This window comes from Bactrocera oleae, chromosome 2 (assembly GCF_042242935.1).
Source record: "Bactrocera oleae isolate idBacOlea1 chromosome 2, idBacOlea1, whole genome shotgun sequence".
Lineage (NCBI taxonomy): Eukaryota > Metazoa > Arthropoda > Insecta > Diptera > Tephritidae > Bactrocera > Bactrocera oleae.
Window position 1 is genome coordinate 51,339,147 of NC_091536.1, and position 20,358 is coordinate 51,359,504.

Below are 20,358 nucleotides of genomic sequence, written 5' to 3' on the forward strand. Positions count from 1 at the left end.
ATGTATGTACAAACCCTTACATTCATCAAATTGTGAGAGTAAAAACAGGAATAATAAGAAACACCACCAGCACAACGGAACGCTGAAAGAGTCGATGTGTCCAACCTGTTTGAAAACATCCTGCTAGTTTCTGGTACAACCATAAGTGCTAAGTCTCATCTTCTTAAATTTTCAAAAAAAATAATACTTTTAGTTTTTTGACTTCGAACATTATAATATCTGCCCTAAAATTTGATAACGATGCCTCTGACTATGACAATAACGGTGGATATGCGGTGAGAGGAACGAGCTATTGGCTACGTTTCAAACAACTATGGTGTATGTTAAATAATCGTACGAATAGTTTTTATTGTAATGTCGTTGATGCTTTCGTTTTCCTTTTTTTATTCGCGTTTGTCGATTCTCATTCGCTCGTTTTCGTGCACATTAATGTTTTGTATCTTGTTTCGGCAACTTTTGTTGCTTCTGCTGGTTACCACCGCTGCTATACTCTTCGTAGTAGCATTACTGGTGCGCGACCCTTCACCGCTGTCGGTGAGCGTTCGCTGCAATACACATCCAAGCATATGAGTGTTTTTCATCGAAGATGAACTGAACAAAAGAGCAGTAAAGATATTCGTATTCTGGACATTTTTCGCCGATAGGTTGAGGCGAATGAGTCCTGTCGCTGTTGCTGCTTTTCTATTGTATCCTCGGCTGCCGAACTCGATTTGTTTGATAATATTTGCGCCTCAAGAAAGTTAAAGCTTTCCAGCTAGCCGCAAATAATGGCATAAACTCTAGTGAACTTAACCAATCTAAGCGGCCGCGCTGAATTTACGTTGAAGAAATATTGTAATAGTTAAAAGAAAATTTTTGTGGAATTTCAAAAGAATCATATTGAAAAGAAAATCCAAGTGCAACAAACCAAAGATTTTAAATCATATGTGGCGAATTGTCAATGTACTAGAACTAAAACTAATTTATTCACAATTGCAATGTGCTCATATCTACTTCTGAATAACGATTTTCTGGTGTCGTGGGATGCCGATTTCAATTTTAATAAAGTGAAACATATATTAGTACAATAAATAAATTATATTTTAGATTTTAGATAAAGTTTTGAAATTTTCAATTTAGAAGAAAACCATAAAAACGATAATAATGCAATTGGAAAAGAGAAACTTCTCGTTTTGCAGCGGGACATTCTTTTCATGCAGCAATCGCAAATGTGTGCATATAATTTCATCCGTTATTTCGCCGTTGTCAGGATTTGTGGTTTCAATTTTCTTATATTGGACTGATTTTTTTATATAATATAATACAAAATCAATTAACATGCCGACAACAAAATATACAAAATAATTATAAAATAATCAATGGAGTGGTTTTTTACTGAAAATGCTATAAAAAACTAAAACAGAGTAATGAAAATACAGTGCGTAAATGAAGTACGAAAATTCTACTTAATTCAAAGCTTTGTTTAAGGTGAGTCTTGTGCATACTAATATAATACATAATTCAGTCAAGGGATTTTAAAGATTGGCCGTTCCAATCGAGTTATTTATTCTCACTTGATCCACATTTTTTGTAACATAAAAAACAAAAATGAAAATTTGAAACAAAATAATTTTCGTTCTCAAGATGGTGGAGTGCACCTTCAATGAAAGGTATAAAATAATGTTCTGAAACTTTTTGAAACTTATTTGCGTTTATAGTTCCATCAATAACTGCCAAATATTCAACTCGATAATAAGAAAAACAGAACGTATTTTTGATCGACTCTCCGAATTTAGTATGGCATACCATCTAAATTAAAAAGTTTTATTTTAAGAACTAGGTTTTTTTCACAAATACACCTTTGGAAAACAAAACTCGGCATTAAAAAATAAAAAAAGTTCAAACTGATTTAAATATTTTGAATTCTATCGCTCCTAATCAAAGTTCTTCAATTGCTCGTTACTGTCCTTATTTTTTTATATTCGCTAAGGTATATTCTAATGAATGTATACAATTTTGTTGATTACTATGTCCAAACATGTACTAGCATTTGTGATCTGATGGTCATGAGAATTTAGTGATTGCTAATGTACCAGGTAGATCACAATATACAATTTAATTAAATATACTAGAATCCATAATCCAAATAAAAAACACATAAATTCAATTTCGTACACAATGCAGACAGATATAGTAATTATAGTTATTATACTCTTGCAATATGTTGCTCCAGAGTACTATAGCTTTGTTCACCTAACCGTTGTTTGTATCACCCAAAACTAGTCGAGATAGATATAGATTTAAATATATATATATAAACGCTCAGCTTGACAAGACGGTTTAACTGTCGGGTTGGAATTCCAGATTAGCGAAATCCCTCCACTGACACGCCACCAAAATGCTGTTAAGCGAAAAAATATATGGGGCTATAATTAAGCTCCAAGATATTAAGATACAAAACCGTTATATGGTAGAAGGTCTCGTCGTCGAAAGGCGCATCCGTGGGTTGAAAATTTTTATTAGGTGGCATGACCACGTCCTCTAATAAATTTAATGAGAATATTTCAAAAACTACTCAACCTGTTTTAACCAAACTTGTTAAAAGGTGGCCTTTAAAATGGTCTTTATGTACTGTGAAAACCGGTTAAATCACATGATAAACACGCCCACTTCCCGTATAATGGTTATGTTAAAAACTACTAAAAGAGCAAAAACTCAATAAGAAAAAAATTTACATCCAAGATGGTACAGAAGCACTCCATGGGAGCCGGTATCAAAATTGGACAATGGCATTGTACTGCCTATCTTTGGGTGAAAACCCATATTTTTCAGAAACTACTTAACCGATTTTAAACAAATTCTGTACATAATAAAATTTTGACTTTTTTATGTTATGTGTTATTCGGGATCGAAATAGGGCCATAACTTTTCAAGTTCCGCGATACCGAATATGTGGGATTAAGTGGCTAAGGCTATTACCGAAAATAGCAGTCAATCTGTGAGGTACCTTAACGAAAGTAAAAAAGAATCGATTTTTGAAAAAATAGGTCGTGTTGTAAAAAATGGAAAACATAGGTTCCATACTGCCCCCAGCCCATATAAACGTAATATAAGGATTTTCAAACATTCACTTGACTTTATAACTTATAATATATTGATCAATATGTGAGGTATCTTAATAAAACTGAGAGAGCATAGTTTCCTAGTAGCAGTATGCTGTAGTGTCGAAATGGATAAAGTCGGTTAAATCCTAGCCCAAATACATCCTGACTTTAAAGCGATTATGTTCGACAATAAAAGTGAGTAGATTTTTATATATCACATGTATCTCATTTGAGTTGACTAGGTTAATTTTAATTTTAATATCTTAGATATGGAGCAAATTATAGTAATGACACTAAGCGAGTCTACAACCTATAATATAAATTAATACGATACCAAACATGATTGTAGTCAGTTCGTCCTTTCGTCGAATAACGAATGTTGAATTCTTTCACAATATAATTTAATATAGAGTTTTGTATACACCTAAAGACATTTCTGGCTTTGATCCTGGAGCGAGCATAAAATGTTCAGTAACACCCGAACTTAGCCCTCCCTTACATGTTCATAAACTTGGCTTTTCTATGCATATACTTAGATTGCATAAGTTGAGAGTAATTGTTTCGAAACAGGTGGGAATATACATATTACAATAAGTAATATTGGGACAATTATGATCCATTTTGGATTTGCTTACGCATTCCAGATAAAAATTGCATAAATATTTTGTGAAAAAAATAAATAAAGAACAGAATGACGCACAACAACGGCAGGCTCAATTAGTATTTATGACTTTGACTACCTACAGCAAAAAAAAAATATTTATGCTAAAAATCATCTATTATCTGCTAATTCTGACCTGTACTTTGACAGCCAAACTCAAACCACTGGTATACAAAGAAAATAACCAGTAAGAAACGTGCAGCAGAGAGTTAGAAAAATTTACCGGGATCTTCTCCGAATCTATACTAAACATTTTTACCGATAACAAAACATAAATAATTTGAATATGTATTTACATATAAACGTCACACTTTTCTTTGAAATACCCTCTCTGCGTATCTTTTTGACAACCTTTGAATTTTTGTTGCTTTTGTGGAAATTCGAATGTGCGAAAGGGTAAGAATTGTGCATTGCATCATACACACAGCATGCGGCCACAATAAGCAAATAGAGGATGCTACAATTTTAAATGTTGTGGCACCAACGTAGAGCGAAAAAAATTAAGAATTCTTGGTACTTAGTTACGCTCCAATTAGGATTAGCCAAAAGGTGTATACCTGATGTTTTACGGTTGAACTCTTAGATATAGGTTTAAAATATATTTTAGAGGAAATATGTACAGAAATGAAAAGTTTGAGTGCAACCAAACATTTTTATATTTTCCTAATTTGCAGGGGTTAAAGACAGGAAAATATTTTCTGATATTGGCAAAACTTTATTTCAAAAAAGAAGGATACATTTTGTGTCTAACCCATCACTTTATACTCCCGTAATTTTCAAGGATCAAAGCCAGGCCTATATTTTCAGCTGTTGACAAAACTTTATACTACAAAATGTTTCAAAAGATGTTAACCTTCATTATTCGAGGGAACTGTGAATGGATTATAATCGTATTTGGTATATTGTTAATCAAATAAAATTTTGTTAAGAATAATATGTGCACTTAATTTCATTAAAGTACAACAGATATTGACCAATAGAACGGTTTAAAGCCAGCTGAAAGAATATGTTTCCTGGCAAGTGTGCTAGAATTCCGAAAACCATTATATGTTCATAGTGAATGTTAACTGCGGTAATTCGTAGACCGATTTCACACATCTAACTATAGCATATCCAATACTATATGTTTATAGAACCAACTGGAAGTTTAAATTTCTTATATTAGGTATAGGAGTGCTTATACTCCTAACCCGATGGTTTCCATTTTTGGCATCACGACATACTGTTACCAGAAAAGATGCTCTCTGAGTTTGGCTATGAAATGCTAATGCTAGGAGCAATGTTTAATGATTTAACTCACTTTGAGTAGTTTCCCGTTTTATGGAAGTGCACATGGTTATCATACGATTTCACCAATTTTTATACCGTCGGAACAAGTTTCAGATCGTGCTCAGGTTTCGTATATATGCTTTAAGTGGTTTGTGAGATATGTAAATTAAAGCTATTAGGCATCTATGGTTTAAAATGTCACCAACTTTTTGAACATTTTTAAACCACAGATTCCCCTCCCTACTGCGATTCACTGTACGCGATTTTAGTTTTTTTTCTTATTTTGGAGCTTAATTATATAATTTTACAAGTTTTCGATTAGCTTCATTTTATGGACATAAAAAAAGTCCGATTTCGCACCATCTGCAGTACCAGTGCTAAAAATTCACAACACATATTAATATATAAATATAACTCATGTGTACCTTGATTAGATTAAGGCGTAACAAATAACATTTAGGTGAACACAACTACTATACTCTGTTGTAACATGTAGCGAGAGTAATAAATATGTTGCAAATAAAATTGTTACGATATTTGTTATTAGACCATATACAATAATTTATGTAATAAAAATAAACCACCAATTCCCCATCTCATTGTGATCCTGTATTCCAAATTATATATAATTATATATTGTATAGCAGTCTATAATATTTCGCTTTTCGGCATTTAAGATGGTGACAATTTGCTCATCAATTCCGTTTAGCTAAGAGTTAAACACGATTTAGTACACATAAGCGAAATGCACAGGTAAGCAAACAGAAAAAATGTATTTGTGTTTTATTTTATTTAGAAAAAGTTAGTACATTTTAGTTAATGAAAATAATTTTGCTTATGAAAAATAATTAGTAATTTTACTTTGGGTTTTTTTGGTTTTTTTTTGCTTTCACTAATCTTGCAATCATTTCATCCATTTCGAAAATTTCAAAGATTAATTCAATACTGTTTTCAATAAAGATTTTGTCCAAAGTATTTAATGTAGTTAAGGTCTTCTTAACACTTGCAATCATTATTGTTTTCACAGTTTATCATATATTGCTATTACTGATAATTGTTGCGGACCTATGCGATATTTCATCATTTGTAAAAAATCCGCTACATTAAAGTTAGTCATCACAACGGATATATTCTTGGAGGTTTGGTCTTTCCTCGAAAACACCCAGTTCAATTTCGCAGCTCACACCGTCAGAATTGCTGGTATGACGATTTTTGCCTTTTTAAAACAATTAAAAAAATTTTCAGGTTTCACCAACCATCACCTGAATATAATGAAAAACGTCCAATAATTATTAAGATAAATTAGATAAAAGTTTTCATTAAAGTTCCTCGTTCAATTGGAATAATTTTTAAATTAAAAGTTTTTTATTTCTGCTCTGTCTTGGTCAAGAGGATGAATCAGAGCAGTGGTGTTAGGTGGAAAAATTGTTACCAACGAACAACATAATTTTTTTGTCTTTGCCGATAATTTCACCATCAAGTTCTTGAACACTTTCGCTCCACAATACTGACGTCATTCAGGCTTTTACCAGAAGAAAATAAGGCAATGGTTTATTATTTTTTTTAAACAGCCACGGTTCTTAAACTTGCCAATTTCGTACATTTTTTTAAATGTTCCTGTAACATTACACAAAAATAGCATAGTAAATCGAGATTTTTGTGTGTTTCCACCCAGTTGGTTCGATTTGACAGAGCTTTGTCAAAAGTGCACTTTCATTGGCATTAAAGATGTGATCAATCCTGCAGTTCTTAAGAATAATATGTAGAATATCTTTTGAAAAATTTATTGAATTTAATTCAATTTAATACCGTAGCGTTGATGCTATCTCCATAACCAGCTTTGTACGGGATCAGATAATCTTTCCACTCTATTGGAAATCCTTTTGCTTTATATAAAAGATTTATTTAGAAGAACTTCACTCGATAACAGAGCATGTTTTGCTCGCTATTGATTGCATCAAATGTGTTGAGCAAGTGCAATTTTAAATATTTGTCGGTTTCAGTCTTTCGTCGGCTTATTAATCCACTTCATAAATAAAGAACTTTCGGTCAAGATCGCACATGAGAGATTTTTACTTTCGGAATATTGTGTACAAATAAACAATAATTCAAAAACCAAAATATGGGCATAAGCATAATAAACTGTTTCATAGGATCCATCTTATTGCATGTTTTTCAACTGCGACGATATTCACGATAAAAATAATAAATTCAAGAAAGTTTTTATTGACAATAGGGTGATTTACACACATGCTCAACCGCAATAGTATCCTTCTTTAAGTAGTAAAATGAGATAAATGTGTATGTATAATTTAGTATGTTTTAAGCAAGAAGGACTTTTGAAATTTTTTTTGTGCTGCCAAGCGTAGTTTGTTTCATGCAAATCAAACAAAACTTGCTCAAAATCAGAGCTGTTAAAAGGGAAGGGGTTGTTAAGCGACATTGCAGCTAAACGAAAAAATTTCATATAAAATTCATTTGGAAGCAGTATTTTGGCAAAATTGTGGAAAGTTCACAAAAGCGAATATGCAGTTTAGCCGAATAAACTGTGTACAATTGCGGACAAAGAAATCTGGATATTCAGAAAAATATACGTTTTACTAATTTTCTTTGAAAGTATTTATTGTTTGACAATATTATTATAATTTTTTTCTGTCTTCAGAAATGTATACAACAAATTGCGATAATTTAATAAAACGAAAGGACATAAACATTTTTTTTTAATATTTGAGTGTAAGTTGTAACTAAAAAAACACTATAGGATACTTTCCAAAATTTAGTCAAGCTTTTCTAAAGTTAAGGGTTTCTTCTTCGTTACTTTATCTTTGAAAGTAAGCCAAAGGTTCTTGATTGGATTCATATCACAGCTATTGATTGGCCTTTCCTATCGAGTTATTATTCTTTCGTAAAATATATTTTTACTAAGAAACAAAAACAACAAAACTCAAGAAAAATTAGAAGCTTGGTTGTCTTTAATTTAAAAACTAAACAAAATAAATGGAAATGTAAAACAACGTTATGGGAAGGGACAGAATCTTCCTAAAAATATCACTTTCGGCTTGTGAAAAATGCTCCCCAATGGAGGTCATAAGATTGCAAGTATATTCTTAAATTTGTTTATACTTTTCCGCAGTTTTCTATTAGTGCCAGATCTCCAACCACATATTAAAATAGCATCCGCAAATCATACCGGATTCCCCGCCCCTTACGGTTTTTTGAACCGTTCTCTAACTTTACGTCACAAGTAGGAATATAACATTTCTCCCATCGTTTAAGGTCCGAGATTTTTGTGTTTTATCCCTTTTTTATGCATTTTAAGAGTCAATATTTTTAGTTGGCCGGCGTCCTTCAGGCTTCTTTAGCTGGCTTTGTATAAACCAAGTGCTAATTTTGATTCCATCCGATTTAAGCGGATTTGACATTTTTATACGCTCTTGGATATGATCCACTAGGTTGTTCTTTCTACCAGTACAAGAGTTTTGCTAAAAGTACCGGTTTTTTCAAAATTACTCAAAAAATTACTAATAGAAGATTTACTAAAACAACTTTAGTGCTTATATCACGAAAGCCTGATTCAGTGATTTCCGAAATTAATACTGATTCAATAAATTTAAAGTTAAAAGAAAATGTAATATTCAATATATAAGAACAAAAAATATCTAAACTGATTAAAACCTTTCTACTTCTATCGTGCCGATTGAAAGTTCGCATACGAAGGTCATACGTTGGTGTATGCACTTCTTTGTCCGTCGCTGTGAAAGACATTTTAATAGAGTTTTCATATTAAAATCAACCTAAATGACAAATATCACTATATTCATCATACTAGTTTCTTAGAAAGTTACACACGGGGTCATACATTTTTATTTGTATTTGAGATACCCACCTTTACTACCGGTACCTACGATATCTCGAACCAAAATTAATCAAAGGCACGAAATTTAATATTTTCGGTATATGATCACTTGCACAGACAGATGGATAGCCAGACATTCAGAACTCAATTCGTTTCGTTATCTTGACCATTTTGATATACACAACTCTTTATCTATCTCGACTTGTACGCTGTGTCCTCTACTCTGTTCAACATGTTGATTTACGACTTTTTTCTGTTTCATAGGCTATCGGCTTGTAATAAATAATTACCTGAAAGACAGGAACAATGACAAAACTAGAATGTTGTTGAGAATTCTTTGACTATAAGAGAGGTTATTTGATTACTTCTTTTAATATTATTTTATCATTTTTGAAAACTAAAATGTTGTTAAGTGAAAACAAGTAAGGAAGGTCTAAGTTCAGGTGTAACCGACCTTGTTAAACTCTTGCAACGTCAAAACGGATCAAAGCAGGGAAAATACCTTGATTACTTTATATTAAACAAGTAAAATCATCTTCAAATGAGATATATGGGATATAAACTCAACTGAATAAACTAAATTTAATACAATGAGTTGATGTGAAAACGTCAACCAGAGGATCGCAATTCATTATTTTGAGGATATAAGGTTTAGACCAATTTTATTCATATTCAGACACAATTTTTGAAATAACTTGTTCATTTAATTTTAATAATAAAGTATCACACATTTTGTCAGGTGGAAAGTCGGAAATTATTATACATGATATATTGGGGACAGACAGTGAAAGGGGTGGGCTGAATTAATTAATTTTGACATTGTTGAGGTATACTTAAGATCATATTCAATTTCATAAATATGTAACTCACGCATTGAACCACATGTTCGGTTTAAGATTTGGGGTATTTCCAAGACTAAAATCACATATTTTCGGCATTAAACTATAATATATTATATCCAATATTATATGTTAAACTATAGTATGGTATAGCCAATATTATAGGTTCAGTTAATTTTGCAAAGGTATCTTACATATTGACTGATATACATATATATATGGCACAAGGCTAAATGGAAGTTTGAAAATCTTATATTAGGTATATGAGAGACATGGGTAGTATTGCCCCGATTTTTATCTATTTTTGGCACTTCAACATACATATTAACAGTATAAAATGCTTTCTAACTTTCATTAAGATATCTCACGTACCATCACCAATATATACTATATGGAGTAGAATCAACCGGATGTTTGAAAATTCTGTGATTAGTTGTTTGGGGGACAGAAAATTGTTCACCTGATTTTACTAATTTTAGGCACAAAAATGCACAAATATAAGAAAAATACATCCACTTCATTTTATTAAGATATCTCACATATTGGCTGATATATGCGGTATGAAGTAAACCAGGAGTTCGAAAATATTTCGATTAGTTATATGGGTGCTAAGGGAAATATTGACCCGATTATATCCACTTTTGACATATAGACATATTTATATCAGAAAGAGACTCTCTCCGAATTGCTATAATATATTTCACAGATTGACTGTTATTTCCGATAAAAAGTTATCACCAGGCAGTGGGGTCCCTATATTCGGTAACTGGTGGCTTGAACAGTTATAGTCCGATTTTAACAATTTTAAGCTTGATATGGTATAACTTTTATAATATAGTATAGTATAGTATAAGTTTTACTCCGATATATTCTTTGGTGCTTGATTTGACCTTTTGTCACATTGTAACATAGGATTTTCAGAGTAATATAGAGAGTTATATATCAAATTTGAATAAAACTGGTCAAGTAGGTCCCGAGATATGGGTTTTCACCTAAATGTGGGCGGTGCCACCCCTATCGTCCAATTACAAGTATAACATCGGCCCTTATAAAATTCACATGTGCCATTCCGGATATAAAATTTGAATTTTCTGACGGATTTAGTTATTGATTTACTGCAGTTTTAGTAGTTTTTAACAAATGCGTTATATGAGGAGTGGGGGGAAGGGGGGTTATCTTTAAATTTCGTCAATTTTCATACTGTTGAAGGAAAAGTATTTATTCTGTAATTTTGACTTATACACGAAATTCGACTATTATAAAATTGCCGTTGCCGAGTTGCTAGTATCTTTGTTTCTTACATAGCTATTTTTTTTTTTATAAATATTAAAGCAACTTCATCAATTTTCCTACATCGGTCCATTATTTTGCATTTTTGTCAACACGGTTAAATTTAGTACACGTGGAATTTTCTTTGAAGCTTCTTATAATTTATATGTACATATATTTATTAGTATATAAAATTTCAACGAATTATTTTCAAAATAAATGAGAATAAGTGGCTGTACTTTTTCATAATTCTATTAACTTCAAACGTTTCACGTGTTTCACGTAGCCTTCCTAAAAATAATATCTTGAAGCACAAATATATGCTATAGTATACTATAATATAGTTTAGTTTTATCGATTCCACATGTGTATGAGTAATTTGCTTAATTTCTGGACAAAAGAAATAATTCTGATCAAATGTTATTAGTTCAAAATTCTGAATTCGATAGTTTTTTATATGATTGAGTTGTTTTTTCGTTTATTTTCTGAACTCAATCATATAGGAATGGTGTCTATTGAGTTCACCACTCACTAACTCTATTCTAAAGTCTAACCCACCCTATGTAGAAACCAACGGCAGCTGAAATTGACTAACCCTCTACCTAAATATGAGAATAAGCCACGCCTCTTTTAGAATGGCTGCTTTCGCTACAAAACAAACTCGTACTGACTTACCACCAACAACATTCATGTGGGATGACGACTATAAACGATGCTAATAGTAGGTAAGGCGTAAATGAGACGCATGCGCATATCGGTCGGAGTATAGAAGAGAAACATGGAAACAACGTAAGATAAGTTGATGACAGTCTGCTGGCTTACAAATATGTTAGCCTACAGATATATGTACCTAAGGAAATATGTACATATGTATATACCCATAATGATATGATCCTTTGAAATTTATAAGAAGAAGGGAACGTCTTAGAACATGTAAATTGTAAATATTATACATTGTATATAAAATATTTTTGTGTACGCATGTTGCGTTGCAAATATTCGTAATTAATTAGCCAGTCAGTCAGACAATTTAATTTCATTATCTAATAATTAAAGTGACATAAGGAAAGACTTGAATACCACATTTTAAATAATTTAAATTATACAACTCAATTAGAAAATGAGGTAATGTATAAGGTCAAGTAAAAAGAAATCCACTATTTTCACATTAAATTGAAGGTTTTATTTAGTATAGTTAAAATGATCCAATTTAGGTCAAATATGTACCATTTTGTTCGATACCTTGTTTTCATTTTGATGATAATTTCATAATGACCCTCTCATCAAAACCCTCGTTCCTATTGGTAAAAACTGGGACAGTTGATTTTCACAAGCTTCAGACAGGAAAAAGTAATAATCACTTGGTGCTAGATCCGGACTATGAGGCGGATGGATAAGAACTTCCCAACCAAGCTCCAGGAGCTATTGGCGAGTCACTACCGAGGTGTGTGGTCTGGCGTCGTCCTGATGTCTATCGGACTACTGCCACGCCCACAAAACGCAATTAATCGAAAACCAATAAATTGCCATAGCTAAACTCCACAATAAGATACAAGACCAATATTTGGTATAACCAATCGCATTATAGAGGGGCAACTACAGTTTCAAATATTTTCAAAAATTGGGCGTGGCCCCCCCCTCTAATAGGTTTAATGTGCATATCTCCTAAATTACACAAATACACTCAGGATAAATCTTGTTAGCACCTCTACCGACAGTGTGAAAATGGGTGAAATCGGGTGATAACACCGCCCACTTCCCATATAACGGTTTTGATTAAAACTAAAATAGCGATAACTCATTAAATAAACAAGTCAGAGACTTTGAATTTTAAACATAGGATAGTACAATTAAGCTTTATTGGAGCCAATAAAAAATTTGACAATGGGCGGACCACCGTCCACCTTTAGGTGAAAACTCATATTTTGGGATCTAGTAGAACCCGAGTTCAACCAAATTTGGTATGTAACATTATCCTATGTTACAGTGCAAAAAGGGGTGATGGATTAAAACCACGCCTACTTCATATACAATATAACAAACTTTAAATTCTAACTAATTTTTTGACTTTTCAGTATACAAATCAAGCACGAAATAAAGAAAAAAGTGCCTTCAAAAAATGCCATGTCAAATCTAAAAATTGTCGATATCGGGGCATAACTGGTCCCGTATACCAAAAATGTGCACCCCAGTCTCCATGGTTGACTTTTTACCGAAATTATCTTTCAATGTATGAGATATATAACTGGAATTCGGAGAGAATCATGTCCTTATAATATTATGTCTGCTTGAATGGATTGAATCGCGTCAATACTTCTCTTAGCCCCCATATACCTGAATATATTTTTAAACTTCCGTCTGACTTCTTACTACATATACTTGTATTAGCCAATATGTGAGTTATCTTAATAAAATTGTCAGGGCGTGCTTTTCTAATAATAACGGTACATCTGTGTGGCTAAAATGGATGAAATCGGGTGAAAATTTGTCTTAACCCCCATATAACTAACATTAGGATTTTCAAACATCCGGTTGACTTTACTGTTTATACATATATTGGTGATGATATGTGGGGTTTCTGAATGAAACTCAGAGAGCAGTTTTTGCGTTAGTAATATGTAGTAATGCCCAAAACAGATCAAATAGGATCAATACTACCCCTATATCCATATGTACATAAGATGATTTTTGTTATTTTTACAAACCTTATACCGAATATGTCGGTCAGTGTGTGAGTTATTTATTTATAAAATTGCTTGAAAATATGTTCTCGAGTATAGCTTAACAATGCAACAAGCTCAGACTTTTCTCTGCACTTAATATACCCTGTATAGTGATTTCCAACTTTCCAGCTAACTTTAAACCGATTAGGTGGATCAAAATGTGTGATATTTTAATGAAATTAAGTGAACGAGTTTTTTTAGAGTTATAAAATTATATTAATGACTTAGCACTGAATATGTAAAGATTTGGTGTAAACCTTGATATACCTAAACCTCACATCCTACCAACACCTGAAGGAACTTATCCCTTCCTTACTTGTTTAAATAACGGTTATTTTGAACACTTCAAAATAAACAAGTACATTAGTATAGTCGTCTCATAACTTTCCCAACAATTAACACTATCGTTAATGCGAATGGAGCATTAAGGAATCTGTTATGTCAGTTGTGCAGAATTACACCATTACCACAAAATTTTTTTATTTTACGACAGGTGTAATTATTACCAATTGAGCACAGTAAAATTTTTAAAGAAAAAATTAAATACTTTTTAATTTACTCGCGATCTCAGACGGCGCTAAAAAATGTCCTATCCTTCTGCAGTGATTCAAACCTATTCCGTAGATAAAAAAGCGACCTTTCTAAAAAAAAGACGAATTTTACCAAAAGTAACCAATTACTGTCAAAAACTATTTGGTATTCGAATCAAAGTTTTAATATGTTATTTTGAAAGAAAAATATGAAATAAAACAAATTTTTTTATACAACATGTCTACCAAGTATTAAAAAAATAGCCACAACGTCGAAGTGAAGATTTGATTGACTTCTGCAATATATTGCACAACGGTTCTTCGTATTATATACATCAAACTGGTGGGAAGGATGACAATAATTAATTTCCAGATGTCTGCCATCTCCATCCATCCATTCGTCTGTTCGGGCAAGCGATAACTTATATTTTGATAATACTTCTTATTTTGCAAGTGGTATTACAAATTTGCAGTATCGGACTGTTTTCACCCTTACAAAATGCCCTTAATCGATGAAATTTTAAGTCCTATAACAAAGTCTCAAATTAGCACTTCTCACGCTGTAATAACCAACCCTTGTATAAAAAGGCCTCACTCAAAAGTTATGGTAAACAAAGAATACAAAAAAGTTAGAATACCCTTCACAAATAAAAACATTTCCATACACGAACTTGACGTGGTCCGATATCGGAGGTTTTTCTAAGGTAGAAAAGAAAGTCTGCAAAATTTTAGATCGATATTTTTTTAATAAAAACTGAGGGACTAGTTCGCGTATATACCGACCCACAGACGGACATGACTAAATTGACTCAGTTGGTCACAACAGTGATGTGGGTTATGTAGTTTTCTTTAAGGAGTTACAAACTTTGTGACCAACTAAATACACCCTGTTCAGGATATAAAAATTCAAAAACTTTCTGAGAAAACACAATAGCAGCATTAAATTTTACCATAAAGATAGTACGATAGGTAGGAATGCGAACTGCTATAATAATTGGATATTAATTTCCGTCATATCCATTAATTTTACAATATCTAAATCAAGCAGCAATTATGACATGTGGATAATTTTTTCTAATAATAGTGTGGCCGGGTGCTAAAAATGCGTAAAATCGGTTCAGTGTTTCTTAGTTATTTAGCTAAATGGTAAATACAACTCATATGGCCTCAATGTACCCCATACAATAGCTGTCAGCTTTCCGGTTGACTTTAAAGCAATGTCAATGTGTTCGAAATTTTACTGAAATTTTATTTAGCACCTTTACACTAATTCACACTCTAGTTGACTCCTCTTCACATACCCGATATGTTCAATTTCGACCTTATCGTTTGTTTATATCGGTATTAGCATAAGATATCTCAATAAAAATAGCCAATAATAATTAGGTTAAAGTAAAACTTTTTCATATACCTTCACATAACACCAATAGGAAGAAAATAGTGATTTCTGTTAGTTTGGTAAATTTCACTGTCGCAAAATATTGTACAGAGTAAAATGGTTTTGTTCACTTAACGTTTGTTTGTAACACCTAAACTTAATCAAAATTTGTATAAATAAAATTATGTTTAACAAGTAGATCAGTGCGATGAGACACACTGAACAAAAATTGAGATATCTTTAGGAAATTTAGTTTACGTGAATTTACTGCCACGCACACAAAATGCAAATAAAGTGTTATCACAAAAATAAAGAAAAGAAAAGCTACATGGGATTTAATTTTAAAGTAAAGACGGCACAGCGAAAATGCATGTGAATGGCTGTTAAAATTGCTCAATGCGCACGTCACCGCCCATGTTTTGGTGAAATCTCATATCTTAACAACTAATCTACAGAATTGACTCAAATTTTGTAGAAATTAATACCCTGCTATGTTCATACCACAGTGTGAAAATGGAAATCGAAATTGTGAAGATATCGGAATAACACTTTTTACAAGTAGTGCCTTCAAAGTGTGGCACCATTCTGTAACTAATCAAAGTCCGACTATAACTTTTCAATCCCCTAGATAGCAAATATAAGGATCTCAATGTTTATGGCTGACTTTGTGTCGAAAATATCGGACAACTTGTAAGATATCATTATGAATTTAAGTGGGCGTTTTCTCTTAAAAATATTCTGACTTAATTCCAAAAATTAAAAATAATTGAATCAGTAATCCTTCTATACTTAATAAAAAGTTTTTCAACCCTCGGTGAACTTTATACCGTATATGTCGTTCAATATGTAAAATACCTTAGCAAAGATAAGTGTCATTACAATCTCGGATTTACTGTAGTTTCGGTCCATGAATTACCACGGCCCCATTATTGCATATATGATTTTTATTTTTAATGGACTTTATGTCGAATATATTAGCCTATTTGTTAGATTATTAATGCATTACATTTAAATATGTTATCCAGCAAACTTTTAATTAATGACTGGAGTAAAATGGTTTTATCGGTTAATCTGTTCGATATTGTGTTCCATTGGTCGAAACCTTGGTCCACATATTTTAATGACTTGTACTTCTATTAAATATGTGAGAAATTCAAGTGACCTTAAATGAATAAGTTATATAACAATAATGCGATTATCATCAAAATATTATTTACTTTTACTTCATATTATACACTGTATATTATATTAAATTATACAATTTCTGTACAATTACCATTCATATGATATTCTTTATTACTACCATGAGTTTTAAGCACACTCCATATAGTGCTTTTATAGGTTTACTTATTATCATTATTTCACAGTGTTTCGACTTAGCCCATTTTATCTAAGTACGAGGCTATGAAAATGCAGTCCAATTGGTAATCGCATCACTTCAAAAAAGACTGCACAATGAACAAAAGTTTTAACATAGCCGACGATTCAAACAAATTTTGTCATCTTGGCGGCAATGTGCACAATTCAGCGTCAATATGTATGCAAAATCGTATGTATGTTTGTCGGCAAAGCCGGTTTTTTTCAACGTTTTATCAGAACTCAGTTTTTTGCTCCGCCTCGACTCCGCGCGAACTCGTCGTTACTTCCATGGCATGTCACCATGAACAGAGGAGTTTCATCCAAGGATGTAATTGAAATATTAAGGGATTATTTTCTTAATGTAATAAATAATATTTACCTAATAATATAAATACAACCAAATTCATACTAATTTAAAAATAAAAAATCACTTTAATAAAAAAATAGCTAAAATAATTGTGCGGCAGTGCGCCTCCTGACCTCTCTTAGCTGTCGATATTTCAACTTGTTTCGTTGTTATTGTGTGTATTTTTTGTGTAAATATGTATGTATAAATAAGAAAACATTCAATAAACCTAAACATATTATATTTTCTTGAAATATTTTAATTATCTCAGTAAGTAAAATATGCAATTAAATTAGCCGAATTGAGATCTGCTAAGATTCTAATTAATAAAATAAAAAGGGATATAAATAAAATGTAAGATTCGTGATTTTCAGGATTCGAACGGAAATGCTCGTTTCGCATTAAGCTTAACTCCTTCACGTTTACTACCTAAGCGAACTCAATAACTCAGTTTTATAATAATAATCCTTTGCTCAATAAGCATATTGCTCAGGAAACGCACATAAATGTGTTGACAAATTTTCTTCTTTCTTAGTTCTTAGATTTTTACTAATAATCCTCTTTTTTAATTGAAAATATTTTTTTTTCTAGTATGCAAATGTAAATAGGCATGCCTATAATTAATTTAAGAACATTTGTTGTGTAAGTAACATTTTCCTTATGTGAAAACTACAAATTAGTACTCAAAAAGATTTGATTTAACATTTGCGACTTTTCTATTCATTAACATTCTGGTAATTAGCGTCATCTTCTGTTGGAAGTTACTTAGCGGATACGTATTGTTGCATTTACTCACACAAAGATGGCGCCGCTGAATTAGCAAAAAAACATTCAGGCCAGCATCTTGTAGGCAAATCTCTCATTTACTCAACTCTTTTGAGAACTATGACAGCAGTTCTCTTAGTCACTAAATCGCTCACTAACACAAATGCAACGCTACCTAAAATTCTCCGCACTATTTCGCTCACAAACACGTATAAACATTTGCGGTTGTGTAAGTACGTAAAATTCAAATGCAACTTTGCATAATATCTATGAAATAATTTGAACAAGTCGAATCAGAATGTTCTATAATCAAGCAATATTATATTCTATAACAATATTTCCAATAAGAATATGCACTTTATTCGACATCAACATGTATGGTTGTACATATATATTTTGAAAGTAAATTTGTTCAGTTGTTTTGTCATACGACATAGTTTACACTCCTTATACATATATTCTGTTTAATGTGTAGTTCCGCACAAACTTTTATATTTAATAAGTTTTATCGAGATATGTATGGTACATACCTACTAGATTTCCCTACTGCACGCTGTCAAAGATGAACAAACTGAATTATATTATTTATCATACATAATATGATTCTGTATTCACAAAAAATCTTGCGTTTTAATTTGGATAATGCTTTTCGACAAAATTAGTATTGTAAAAATGTGTAGTAATGCGAAGCTAGCTTTTTAGTTTTAAACATTTCTTCTCAAAGTGTCTGTAGATAGTTTTTCATCAAGATCGCATTATCTAGTATATCTGTAAGTTTGAGTTTTTTATTTGCACAACCATTGTTATGAATTGTGACATACAATACCTACTTTGTATCAATAATATAACTTTTAACTATGGTATACTAAGAAATACATTCAGTCAAAGAGTTTTTGATCTCTTTACACTCATTATCTTTACACGATAATAGGTAAGAAAATGCCTATTAGGACGCAAAAGGTTGAAAACAGATAAGAATGTAAAATTCAGTTCATATAAAAACTGCAGAGTTATACAAATAGTAAGAAAAAAGTTATTTTATCATTATTTCTGTATTCATATGTTATTGTAGACCAAGACCTTGAACGAACAATATTGTTTTGGATGAAAATAAAAACTAGATACTATTAGTTTTTTTTTCGATGGTTATTACCCTTGGGACAGTTGTTTAATGGTATGAACTTAGCTTACTTACTGAAATATAGAATGTATTAGTTTTATGTCAGTATGTTTCTATATGTACATAGTATATGTATATGTACTTGTATATGTATACCTTTGTGAGTTTTAATATTTTATTGAATTATAATATGTTGTAATAATTTGTTTCCTGTCAATTCCGTGTTCGTGACTTCGGGAAGGATTAAATTTAAACACATTCCATAGTATGTAACTTCTCCTCATAAAGATTTTAATAAATTGATGCATAACTTATTAAGACACCTCTTTCAAAAGTAATAATGTACTTGCAATATTGCTGGAGGTCTACTTGACCTGTGCCGGGCAGATAATGATTTAAGGGCTGATCGCTGGCGGAAGTAGAAATACATAACTGCAACTCACATTTTCATATATCTAAATACTTTAGTGATAATTTGATCTGAGAAAATTTTAGGAGGACCGAACTTCCTATATGCATTTACATGTATGTTTCTTTGTATTATTGATTATATATTTTGTATTCTAGTGAGAGTAAGTACTTTCAATTTATTTGAATTTATGGCTTAAATTTAACATTGACATTTATTTCCACACAAGAAAAAGGGAATACCTTTTTTATAATACTTCAATGAATATACATATTTAAAAATAATATCTTAATGTGACTGTATCCGAATGTGCCTTACAAGTGTCCGCTTTATGTTTATCATTGAATTTCTTTATATTATTTTATTTTGACGGGGTGTGTTTATTGGAATATGTTTATTACATGGACATACCCTAGCAATGACGGAGCCTAAATTTATAATGGCTTCGCCATATTTATCGTCTGCATTTATTGATGTAGCTAATACTTCACCGCGTTTGTTACATTGTATATATTTATTCCACTTGAATTTCTCTTGATTTTGAACTCAGTTTTTGTTTGCTGCTTTAGTTTCAATATTTGAAAACAATCTTGAGAAATCCATTCTAGAAAATTTTCAGAACTGGTTTCATGTTGGCAGGTCGACAAAATCTGCATCAGTTTTTAATGTACATATGTATATAAATAGTTGTGAAACTGTTTAGATAAGCAAAACATGTTTACATTAAATTGGTTCTTCAAAACATTCTCTT

At 31.6% G+C, this 20,358-nt stretch overlaps 1 long non-coding RNA gene across 1 annotated transcript in view; it reads left to right on the top strand.

Annotated features, from left to right (window-relative positions):
• The first annotated feature begins 449 nt into the window (after positions 1-449).
• The window catches only part of LOC138859019 (uncharacterized), a 209,338-nt gene continuing 189,429 nt past the window's right edge, over positions 450-20,358 (top strand). The window contains exon 1 of the long non-coding RNA XR_011398057.1: positions 450-1,467. This is a non-coding gene — a long non-coding RNA (uncharacterized lncRNA). The remainder of the gene's footprint in view (positions 1,468-20,358) is intronic.